Here is a 12,963-nt window from a genome sequence, read left to right on the forward strand (position 1 = left end):
ACTCTAAGTCTCCCTTAATTAAAAGTATAATGATAAATCTAAAGTAACTAAACGTTATTAGTTCCCAGTCTTAGTTACTTTTGGAAAATGTGAATTTGGTGCTAACCCATGAAATTTACACTTTGTACCTTACCAAGTCGTGGGTAGATCGTGTGTGGTTAACCGACACACTAACATGGACTAGTAAGAGTGGCAAAGGGTAATTTAATGTTTATCATAGATTGGTGGAGCGTGTGTGGTTAATCGGCACATCGATTAGGTGATAAAATTAAGGGTACCAAGTTAATTTGCATGGTTATTCACACTTTGTTTTGTGATCCTCGGAATCTCAGTTACAAAACTTGAAGGGCACAATCGAGATTTAAACATGCCATTGAATAGTTCAATGAATCTCAAAGGATCTAGGAGTTTCAATTCAATTAAAACCTAAAACTCTTTCGTTTTTCATGGTGGAAATTGGTAAATCGTCATTTACCTACCTTCAAATATTTTGTAGCTTGGATTACGGCATCCCTCTTCCAAGTTACAAAATATTGTGTTGGGTCCTAGCCTTAACATTTCATATTGGGTGTTATATTAAGGACCTAAATAAACTAAACTTGAAATTTCTCCCTCATAGATGTCTAGTTATGACAACTATGGTCTTCCTTATCCTTTTGGAAAAACCTTCCTAATGAAGATGATATCCCACATGGAAATTAAGGTGAAAGATTAATCCCTTTATTGTGCATTAATAGGACTGGAAATCATGCTTCACTTCCACTACCTCCACCATTTGTTCTCCCTAACCCACATTGTTGAGAGAAAAACTTTGAGACACACTTGAACAAAATGGTTAGAACAAGTATATAGCGGAATAGTTAATCTCAAAGGATCTGTTAGCTCAACAATAATATTAATAGTTAGAAGTTAGCAAGTTAGATGCGGAAAGTAAAGTAATGTAAATGACAACAATTGTTATATCAAGAATACACGTAAGTTGATTCATAACTTGGAATGCATTCAAACCAATGTTAGTAAGTGAGATCAAACTTAGTGAATAAGTCACAAAGACTTGCTCCGAAGAGTGATTATAATCAGATATGTTTAAGTAAGAAGTGGAGAGTGAAGAGTGATAGAATGATAACTTTAGAAATTGTATTCAGATGAAATGCCTAAGTTATCAGTGATCAGGAGAGGTATTCAATACAGGAGAATAAGTCTATATTTATAGAGACTTAGAACTATACTAGATTACAACTCTATAAGCAGCCGTGCAAGGCATACTGGATAATAGAGTGTATTACATAAAAGACAAATAAAGTAATCTAGCTAATGACTGCGGTAGCTGACTTCAGGTGCTGATGCGGTTGCGGTAGCTAAGTTCAAGAGGGTCACTTCCATGATTCAACAATTTCCCCCTAAGTGACCTCTTTAACTTTGGTTCAGCTATCAAGTTTGAGGAACTTGATCAAAATCCACCAGAACTTCCTGACGTTTTCCAGCCATGTGATTCTTCTTGTAATCTCGAACTTGACTTCTGCGGTAGTACGCTTCGATCTTTCAACTGCGGTCAAGCAGATGTCAAGTTGTTTCTTGGGCAGGCGGTTCATGGTACTTATGGGAATAAAGTATTTGACATTGTTTATTTTCCTTTTGAAAATGATGCCAAGCTCTGGGAAGTTAGTTGCAACTAAGGATCTGTTAGCAAAGCCTTCGGTGGGCATAGGTGCGGGGTCGAGAGGTGGTAGATCAAATTTCTTGGAGATGATGGGATAGATTTCCGCATCAATTTTGGCAAAGTCGCACACAGTTTCTCTCAAGAAGTTGTTGACCCGATCAAGTACAGTCTTCATTTTCGGATGCTTCTCAGCCTTGTTCTGAAATACTTTGGCTATGAGAAACACTTCTTCCGGATTCATGTGGGGAAAGTCTGCTTAGGTGCGGATATAGTCATGTTCCCTTCGGGTGAGGGTGTATTGGAAGAATTCTGCTTTCATGAATCTCCGAGGCTTGTAGTTCACAACTGCGGATGGCCTGTCATTGGACCATATGTGCTCTATGGGGGAGGAATGTTTAGTAAAGAATTGTGCAAGTCTTTCAAACTCCATAGGCAGTCTCTTGGCATCAGGAAGGCTTTGGTCAAACTTCTCAAATACTATGAAGTATTTGGCATTGGGTGAAATGGGAACATCCCAGCAGCCATCCGAAGGAGGTTCTGCATAAGTGAGGTGGGGAATATAATCTTCATCTAGCAGCCTTCGGTGAGGATTGACCAAAGAGTTGATAAGAGTTTCATCTATGACATTGTCGAAACCACTTAGCCTCCAGATTTCTTCAGCAAGTTTAGCTGACCTCCAGTCTCTTTTCTTTTGGGCTGTGGTAGGGGAATCAGTTGGGCTTGGTGAGGACATGTTCTCCTCAAGATTTTTGAAGTGAGGAGGAGTCTCAGGCTTTTTGGGAATATGCTGAGATGATTGCGGTGAGGGTTGCGGTGTGGGAATTTTGTTAGTGATGATGGGGGGACTCTGATGAAAGGCAGTATCAGAGTGATGGACTTCTTCTTCTTCTTCACTTCTCCCTCTTGAGGAATGCAGCGCAGGTGCTTCCTCAAGCCATTGCTTAAGTCCATCCACTTTGGCGAAAACTTCTTGGAATTGAGCTTTTAGGATTTCTGCCAATTGGGAAGTGTTTGTAGTGGAGGAGCTAAAGAGCAACTTGTGGATTTCTTTGGTAAGCTGGAGGATCTCAGGGCCATGGAAGTTGGAGGAAAGAGATTTCTGCAGTCTGTTGATTGTCGTTTGAAGAACAGAGATAGTGGACTCATAAGCATTATGAGTCTCATCTATCACTTTCTAAGACTGAGAAGCTTGATCCGCGATGGCGGCCTGGAGATCCGTTTTGATTGCGGTCACCTCCGTGATGAGACGTTCTGCTGCAGCCAAGAATTCTTTGTGGTCAGCCTTGCGGTTGTTGTCAAGGGACCGGATCCCCATCTCTACTTTAAGAGAGATGCGTTCAGCAGCCATGCGTTCCCTTGTTTCCAGACGCTCTATTCTTTCAATCAGTGACTGAGGTCCTGGAATGTCTTCAGGTTGCGGTTGAGTTGGCTTAACCGCAGCCAAGATGTGATCGACTTTGGCTTGAAGGGATAAGAATTCTTTTTTGGTCACCACATTCTTCTTCTTCTTCTTTTTGGGTTTGGAGGTGGAGTGATGGGAACCACTTGATTCTTCACCTTCATCAAACATCATGAAGTCATCATCTGAGGGAGAGGGTCTGTTCACCTCCTGAATGTCGTCATCATCCAGACCAAAAGTAGGAGCAGGGCCGATTGAGATTGCGGGTTCTTCATCTTGTGATGGATTGACTGGGATGGAAGTTGGAGTAGGAGGAACTTTGGAGGTACCTGCGGGTGCACCGGAAGCTTGTGCTTTGAGAATTGTTTCTGCCATTTCATCCATCCAGTGTTGAACTTTTTGAATGGTGGCTACAGTATGGGCATTACTAATGGCATTTGCCCAATACCTAGCCACGGACTGGATCTCCTGTTCTTTCTGCTGCTGCTGCTTGATTTGTTGCTCCTTGCGGGCTTGGAAAGCCCTTCGGAATGCTTCATACTTCTTGATTTCAGCTGCGGTCGTTGGTTGATAACGACTCCAAGAATCGCTAGAGTTACTACCGTCAATTCCTTGAGTTCGCACCAAGGTGTCCCTTGGGTTCACGGATCCTAGCACATTAGTGCTCACCGTGCCTAAACCACCTGTAAAAGATGAAAGCAGAGTAGGATTTCCCGAGTGTCCTTGGTCTCCTTGACCCGTGGTCAAGTCTGGCCTCAACTCAGTTCTGGCATGGGCTGAAGAAGTGCCCTGCGGATGGGAATGTATTTGCAGTGTTTGGGTGACAGAAAGAAGGATGGAGTGTAACTCCTCTGGAGAAAACAAATGCAGTCGGGAGGCCCTGGAGACCTTAGGGCGAGAACCAGTATCATCCCTTTGGGATGATACCAGAGGTGTGTCTCCACGATGATGAGAATCAAAATCAGACTCACTTTCTGAGTCTGACTGAAAAATGATGGTGGTGATGAATGGGTCTGCGGCCACCCCAAGGACTACTGGAGCCTTTTGAGAGGCTTCAGCATCGGTCCGGTCACGCATATGGCTAGATGTAGTGGTGGTTTTTCTTTTCTTGAGGACAGAGATCGGTTGCCTGTCCTCTTCTGAATCACTGCTAGATACAGTGGTTGGTTTGGTTTTGCGTTTCTTGGTGGGTGCGGTTTGTTTGGGAGCATCCTTCTTGGGTGTTCTTTGTTTCTTTTTGGATGCCAACTGCTTGCTTCTTTGAGAAAGATTGGATAATGTAGTGGTAGAGGGGACTGCAGTACCCTCAGGGTTAACGACTGCGGATGGAGGAGGCGGGGTAGAAGGGTATGGGGCAATACCCTCCGTAGCCTCAATGTGGTCTGAGACATTAGCAGTCTCAGGACCAAGAGAAGAGAGGATATGAGTGGGAAGCCTACGGATCGGTCCAAATAGAGTTTGATCAGAAGAAGGGAGGTACCTTTTAAGATCCTTAGTGACGAAGAAGTTGATGTCACTACCCATATCTATCCCATCATCTGCATGTAGGTCTGATATGAAGAGAGACCAAAATCTTGCAAATGTGAGCTCGGTTGGCTGAATGAAATCATCCCAAAGAATTTGCCCGTAGTTGACGTCGTGTCCAGTGAAGATGCTCCATACCAATTCCAAGAGCTTGAGTCCCATGTTGTCAATGCCTCCGGTTCTGCCGAATAGGCAGCGGATGACAAAGTGGCACACAAACTGCCAAACGGCAGGCAGCTGATTCTTTTTGAACTCACCAATTCCTCGAATTGGTTTTTGATACCCCATCTGGTAGAGTGCGGATGTGATGTCAGCCATTAATGGTGAGAAGAATTTGATGGATGGATGAACCAGAAGGTTAATGGCTGTGAGGAACTTTTCTTTGGACAAGATGACCAAAGAACCGTTAATAAGATTGAGATGAACTTCTTGAGGGTTTTCCAGTGGGCGATAAGCAGAAAAAGCGCTCTTAAAGAGAGTAGAAACTGGAACAACGTCTGTAAATGCATCAAACGGACCAAACAGAGGGTGGTTCTTGAGAAACTTGATCATGAGCTTGATGGGAGCATTGTATGAAGGATGATCTTCAAACACTGCTCTGAAATTGCTTGATGCGATTAAAGGAGAGTCTGAGCCTATTGAATTCACCGAACCAGAAGCCTTGGATTGCTTCTTTGATACTCCTGATTTCACCATTGTTGAAGTTGGAAGGTGTTTGAAGAAGAAGTAGAACACAGAGTTCTTGATGGTTTTGAGAGGGAATGATCGATATTCAGAAAGCGTAAAGTGAATTTAGTGAAGGAGATGAGTTTATAAAAGGGGTGAAAGAAAAAATGTTTAACCCTAGGTAAATGGTAGAATAGGGTAAAACATCGATTGGGGTTTTTTTAGGGGAATCGATGAATTTTGGATTAAATCTCAGCCACATATAATTAAAACGGGTTGTAAAAGATTTTAGGAGATTTCCAAAAGGGGTTTGCATTTAATGTAAAGTCAGACGAATGTCTATACGTCAGGTAATCGTGGGGGTGATTGGAGAGGAAGAGGTAACGGATGGGACGTGTTAGGGAGAGGAAAGGACAAATTAAGGATGAGTTTATTGGAAAAACGTTCTTTTTGTCATCATCCCTAAAATAGGTCTGATAAAAGGATTATTCAGAAAGAGAAGGTGACAGTTTCTAAGGAGAATGTTTTATTTTATTTAATGAAGGATCATTAAATAGCACACAAAGGTTCACAGGTTGATAAAACAGTTGAGAAATTATCACGACGATTACAGATGAAAACTTCATTGCGGTTGGAAATGTCATCGCGGATGACCAAAGTAAAGACTGTAGTGAGAAACTGAGAGAAGCACTTGTACAAAAATTAGTAAACACAAACAAGAAGGACCCATGAAAGATAGATATAATATATGGTTGCGGTACATTGACTGTAGAACAGGGGATGTTCCAAAACCATCTATTATAAATAATTTTCAGTAAGGACCGCAATGGGGACCAGGAAGGTCTGCGGTACGAGTTAATTCAAGAAGAATTTAGGATCCGGATTCATCATTCCCAACATTTGTAGGAACACATTGAGTTTTAAAGAGTCAAGTGCTTTTGTAAAAACATCAGCAATCTCTTCATGAGTAGGAACAAAGATGAGTTCAATATTACCTTTCAGAATATGGTCTTTGATGAAGTGATACCGTAGCTCAATATGTTTCGTCTTGGAGTGCTGAATAGGATTATGAGAGATCGCTATGTCACTTTCAGAGTCACAGTAAATTGGTATCCGCAGTATCCTGTATCCGTAGTCTAACAGTTGTGTCTTCATCCAAAGGACTTAGGAACAGCAGCTGGCTGCGGCCACGTATTCTGCTTCTGCGGTAGATAAAGAAACACAGCTTTGTTTTCTTGAGGACCAACTGACAAGTCTTCCTCCTAAAAATTGACATCCACTAGATGTACTTTTTCGATCAAGTTTGCATCCGGCATGATCCGCATCAGTAAATGCTTGAAGACTGAAGTCATTGCCTGCGGGGTACCATAGACCAAGAGATTTGCTTCCTTTTAGGTACCAAAGAATTTGTTTGGCTGCGGTCATGTGTGACACTTTTGGGTCAGCCTGGTACCTTGCACACACACCAGTTGCGAAGACAATGTCAGGTCTGCTTGCGGTGAGATACATTAGCGAGCCAATGATACCTCTATAAGTCTTGTGATCCACAGATTCACCAGAGGGATCAGCAGAGATCTTATATCCGAAGGCCATAGGGACCTTAGCCGAAGAGCAGTTGTCCATAGAGTATTTCTTCAGAAGTTCAGTGGTGTATTTCTCTTGATGAATGAATATCCCTTGCTGAATTTGTTTGACTTGAAGACCTAGAAAGAAGTTAATCTCTCTATTCATGCTCATTTGAAACTTGTTTGTCGTGAGCTTAGCAAATTCATCCACCATTCCTATTAGATGATCCGAAGATGATATCATCCACATATATTTGTACAAGCATAAGGTGAATCCCGTTTGCTTTTCTAAATAGTGTGGGGTCAATCACTCCTCTTTTGTAGCCTGGAGAGACTAAGAATTCAGAAAGAGTTTCATACCAAGCTCTAGGGGCTTGCTTCAGACCGTAGACTGCTTTCTGAAGCTTGTAGCAGTTATCAGGGAACTCGATACTTTCAAATCCGGGAGGTTGTTGAAGATAAACCTCTTCTTTTAATTCCCCATTGAGAAAAGCACTCTTAACGTCCATTTGGTGTACTTTGATGTTTTTGTGAGAAGCATATGCTAAGAAGATTCTGATTGCTTCCATTCTAGCTACCGGAGCGTATGTCTCATCGTAGTCAACACCTTCCAGTTGACTATAGCCTTTAGCAACTAGCCTTGCCTTATTTCTGATAACCACACCAGATTCATCTAGCTTGTTCTTGAAAACCCATCTTGTACCAACAATAGTATGACCTTGTGGAATGGGAACAAGTTGCCACACTTTGTTTCTTTCAAATTCTTCCAGTTCTTCTTGCATTGCAGAAATCCAATCTGGTTCCAATAAAGCTTCTTTGATGGATCGAGGCTCGACTGCAGACATAAATGCTGCATAGTGACAATGATCAGATAAATCTTTGGCAGATCGAGTTTGGATACCTGCAGACGGGTTGCCAATAATTTGGCCTGGTGGGTGATCCTTCGTCCATACATGTAGACGAGGCATCAGATGATCAGCAGCTGCGGTTGAAGGAATGTTTTCAATATCAGAGGTTGCTTCGGATTGGGAAGGAAGTTCCCCCTGGATTTGTGAACAGCCTGCTGAATCATCTTGACTTGTTGGAGCGAGAGAGACATTTTATTTGATAGGTTCCCCTTGGATTGTTGAAGGGAGTCTATCTGGAACCTGAGAGGGTTCCTCCTGGACTGCGGATGGGAGAGTGACAATTCTTGGATCGGTTCTAGTGTCAATATTTTCTATGAGTTCATCATCCGAATCCGAAGATACGTTTGATGGTAATGTTTCTCTACGAGCAGGAATTTGAACATCATTAAGTACTGGAACCTCGATGGTTGTGGGTAGATCTGGAGTAGAGCTTTCCCCCTCAACCGGAGAGGTGGAAGTATTGATAGATACTACTTCAGATGGAGATGGTCCAGAAATATCAACATGTTGTTGTTGAGCTGCGGGAGACACAAGAACTTCGGATAGTTTTGCCGTTTCAACAGGATCGAAGAGATCATCATAATTGACTTCAACTAGATTTAAAGGACCAGAAGAGGCAGGAATGTCACTTTCCATGATTGCGGTGGTTTCAGTGGATGGAGGAGCATCGCGGATGTGAGAATCATCGAATTTCACATCGAAGCTTTCAACGATCAGCCTTGTACGTCTGATAAGCACTCGATAAGCAACCTTGTTAGTGGAATAACCAAGGAAGATGTCTTCATCAGACTTAGGTGCAAACATGTTAAGCTGGTCTCTGTTGTTGATCACGAAGCATCTACACCCAAAAATATGAAAGAAACAAACATTCGGCTTGCGGTTGTTAAGACCCTCGTATGGTGTCTTGTTGGGATGTTTGCACACAATGCTTCGGTTTTGGACAAAGCATGCGGTTGCTACAGCTTCAGCCCAGAAGTAAAGAGGAAGGTGGGCGAAGTTAAGCATGGATCTGGCTACTTCTACTAATGTGCAGTTTCTTCTTTCTACGACACCATTTTGTTGTGGTGTGTAGGGTGCTGAGAAGTTGTGAGAAATACCCTTAGACACCAAGAAACTGTTGAGAAGATGATTAGTGAACTCGGTTCCATTATCACTGCGGATGCGTCTGACTGGAAGCTTGATCTGAAGTTCTATTTCTTTGATGAAGTTTATGAGAATCTGCGGTGTTTCGGATTTGAGTCTGAGGAAGAAGACCCATGTGAAGCGAGTGAAGTCATCAACAACAACCAGTATGTATTTCTTGTGGTGGAGACTGGCTACAGTTGAAGGACCGCAGAGATCAATGTGCAATAATTCCAGTGGTTCTGAAATAGACGAGTCCATTATCAGAGGGTGACTTGCTTTGACTTGTTTTCCACATTCACAAGCTGGACAGAGAGTATCGTTGCTGAATTTGAGAATAGGGAGACCGCGGACTAGTTCTCCAGTGACCAGATTGTTGATGTATCTGAAGTTGAGATGAGCTAGCTTGCGATGCCATAGCCAGCTGACTTCGGATACAGCTTTAGAGAGAAAACACAGCTGCGGTTTACCAATGATGAGAGAGACATCCAGAGGATACATTGTGCCTTCGGATCGTGACTTGATTAAGCAATTGCTTCTGTCACTTGTCATTATGTAACAGAATTGATCATCAAACTCCACTCGATGGCCTGCTTTACATAGTTGGCCAACACTGATGAGATTGTGTTTAAGGCTTTCTATATAAGCAACCTTCTGAATGGAAAAGTTCCCCGTGGTGAGAACACCGTAGCCTCGTATGATGCCATTTGCATTGTTTCCAAAAGTGACATTTCCATCATTGCATATAGGCCTGAAATCCCGAAGGTACTCTAACCTTCCGGTCATGTGCAAGGAGCAGGCACTGTCGATCAACCATTCTTCTTCTTGATCCTCCTTGCACAAAGCCTACAAAAACTAAGTGGTTAATTTGGGAACCCAAGCGAGTTTGGAGCCCGCAGTCACATACGATGTGTTAATCGATGCATGATGCGAGGTGGTAGGGACAGGTTTTAAGTCAACTTTCAAGCCTAGTCCTGGGTGTTTGAAGTTCTTTGGAGTTTTGTGAGATTGTGAATAATCACGAGTACTTTTGGAGAGATTAGAATTGACCCTGAAATCCTGGGTGTTTGAAGTTCTTTGAATTTTTTTACATTGACATTGACAAGAGAACTTTTTGTCATTTTCCCTGACATTTGACCTGGTCTGAGGTTTTGAAGAAAAAGTATGTTTTTGTCCATTCCGAGGATTGTGAGATTTGACCCTTTTGTTTGTGTGTTTTGAAAAGGTGTTTTGTGCAGGTCTGGCAGGTGTGAAGGCACGTGCAGAGCTTTTGTGATGTGATTTCTTAAACATTTGAGAGGACCTTTTGAGTGCTGGAGTTGGCAAAATTCCTTTCCACTTTTGAGATTTTGAGACTGACACTGGAAAGGTTGGAGTAGGTAAAATACCTTTCCATTTTGGATCATTGATAGAATAGACTTGAAATCCATTTGATCGAAAAGACTTATCCTCATGTTTGGATATTTTTTGAGTATTGTCAGAAACAGTGACCTCCTTTCTTTTTGTTTTCTTGGAAACAGTTTTCTTGAAATGATAATTTGAAAAAATAAACTTTTCAGGACTTTTTGACTTAGGACATTTCACAGATTTCTTAACTTGAGAGCAAATTTCCCGTTGCTTGCCACGAGAGCGAAATTCTTTTTTAAAAACCCTTTTTGCTTCGGTCTTAGGAGAACCGCAGTCAGTGATATTTAATTGCGGTTTCCTAGAATCTTTTGAGGATTTTGAAAAATAGTGACTCGATTCATCCGAACTTGAGAAATCAGGACTTTGAGAACATTGACCAAATTCAAAATTTTCAATTGGTAATTCATGATTAATTGGCTCAATGGTCACAGAACTTTTGACTTCGATCAGCGGTGTAGTGCTTTGGACTACCGCAGAGTAAGTCTTGGTGGATACTTCTTTGGGACAATTGATATTAGGCAATGGGATAGATTGCAGTACGTGACTGCGGTCAGAAACACTGCGGTCAGACTGTAAAGATGGGAAATCTAAAGAAACTTTAGGACTTTCAATAACAATTTCCTTATCGACTACGGATGATGTCTGAGAATCTGTGTTGTTAACATGAGTAGAAGATTCAGGGAGAATTTCTTCTATAACACAATTATTACTCAGATCATGAAGTTTTCCAAAGTGGGCTTGGATATCCTCAGGAAATGTTTTGTCATTGACCGGAAACAAGAAGTTGCGGTCTGGTGGGACATAGGGACGTTCCGGTATGAACCGAGGTGAGGAGTCTGTTGCGGTTGGGTAACCGTTGGACCAACCCCAGTTAAAAGTGTTATCAACATTCCCATTATTAACAAGATTCTCAATGGCCTCAGTTTCATTAAACAGCTTTTCAATTAACAGATTTAAACGTACAATTTCATTCTGTGCTAGATCTCTCTGATTTAAGGCTATTTCTAATTGGGTTTCACTAAGCATTCTAGCATCTTTTTCTAACATTAAATCCTTCTCTAACATTGCCATTTTGAGTCTCTTATTGTCCAAACGTCCTCTAACATGAAACATCTCATGCGAAGCGATGTTCTTCTCATCTAGGGCTTTATTGTAGTCTGTAAGGACGACATCACAAGTGTCATTAAGTGTGTCTATGAAAGGTTGACAATCATGCATGTTGTAATTTAAAGTTTGAATCATGAGTCTTACCTATTCCACAATGCTGAGAGTTCCATCTTTAGCTATATAGCAATGGTTCTTCTTTAGATTGGTTGAGCCGTCTTCATCAGCAGTTGCTACCATACAGATCTTGCCTTTCCCTTTGCTAAGATCATCTTCATCTTCGTCTCCTGATGACCACCCTTGATGATTCCTCTTCACTTGAGCAACGTAGGCCTTTCCCTTTTCTTTATCTTCCAGTTCTTGATCCATTCTGAGATAGAAGGATCTATCTTTCACTACGTTTGCCTTGCAATCCTTGGCAAAATGGTTTTCCTTGTTGCACTTGTGACATATGATGATGTCACTTTTGTCTTCTATAGAGGTACCAGAGTCAGTTGATTGGGACTGCGGTGGTACTTCTTTGGACTGAGTTTGCTAAGACTGCGGTGGAGGGAGATGGTTTTTGGTGGAGCGGAAGTGATTGTTTTGAAAGTTACGGTTGAAAGGTGGTCGATTGAATTGTTGCTTTTTGCGAAATGAAGGTGGTAAGCGATTGAATTTCTGACTGATAAGAGCAATGGCATTCTAAAACTCTTGTTCATCGTCATATTCAGAGTCAGCTTCATATGACTGCGGTGGAGAGTCATACGCGGTGGGATAGGTTTGAGTGTGAGGTGATTGGGCTACTAATGCGAGTGGTCCTCCGAAGTCTGAACAGTCCTTGAGTACAGTGGACTCTTGAGCTTGCAATTCTCCATAAAGCTTATAGAGAGATAATGAGTGAATCTTCCTGTCACATTGTACAATCATTTTGGCTGTTGTCCAGTGTCTTCCTAAGCCATTAAGAAACTGCAGATTTGTTTCATGATTGCTGCGGATGGTACCCGCATTGGACAGTTTTGTGACAATCAAGTTGAACCTTTTAAAGGAGTCTTCCAAACTTTCACCGGAGTGGGCTTTGAAGTTATTGAATTCGTTGAGTGCTGTAGTCAGCTTTTTGTCTTGAGCCTGCTCTGAACCTTCGTACAAGTTCTTGAGAACATCCCAAATCTCCTTTGCTGATTTGCAATTTATGATGATGTCGAAGTTGTCAGGAGCAACTCCACAAGAGATTTCATAAAAGGCAATATCATCATTTTCCATCTTGTCTAGATCATCTTTTGTGGGACGGTTCAAAGCTGGTTGACCTCCTCCTAGCCTTGTTGTGGCTCCATCAGTTTGGACAGGGGTAAGGACTAGAACGTGGGGTCCTTCTTCTATAGATCTCCAGACATCTCTACCAAGTCGTCTGAGATATCTTTCCATCCTTTGAGACCAGTGATGATACTCATTTGCAACCAGTATTGGGGCTCGATTGGAACCACCAACACTGTTGGAAACATTCAGTGATAACGATTGTGCCATTTGAAATTTTTGTTTAGAGATGAGCTTCAGTGGTATAGAGGGCTCTTTGAAAAATCAGAGTTCTGATTTTCAAAAAGCAACCACTATGGCTCTGATACCAATTGT

Source organism: Lactuca virosa, chromosome 9 (genome assembly GCF_052849685.1).
Source record: "Lactuca virosa cultivar CGN04683 chromosome 9, Lactuca_virosa_CGN04683_v6, whole genome shotgun sequence".
NCBI lineage: Eukaryota > Viridiplantae > Streptophyta > Magnoliopsida > Asterales > Asteraceae > Lactuca > Lactuca virosa.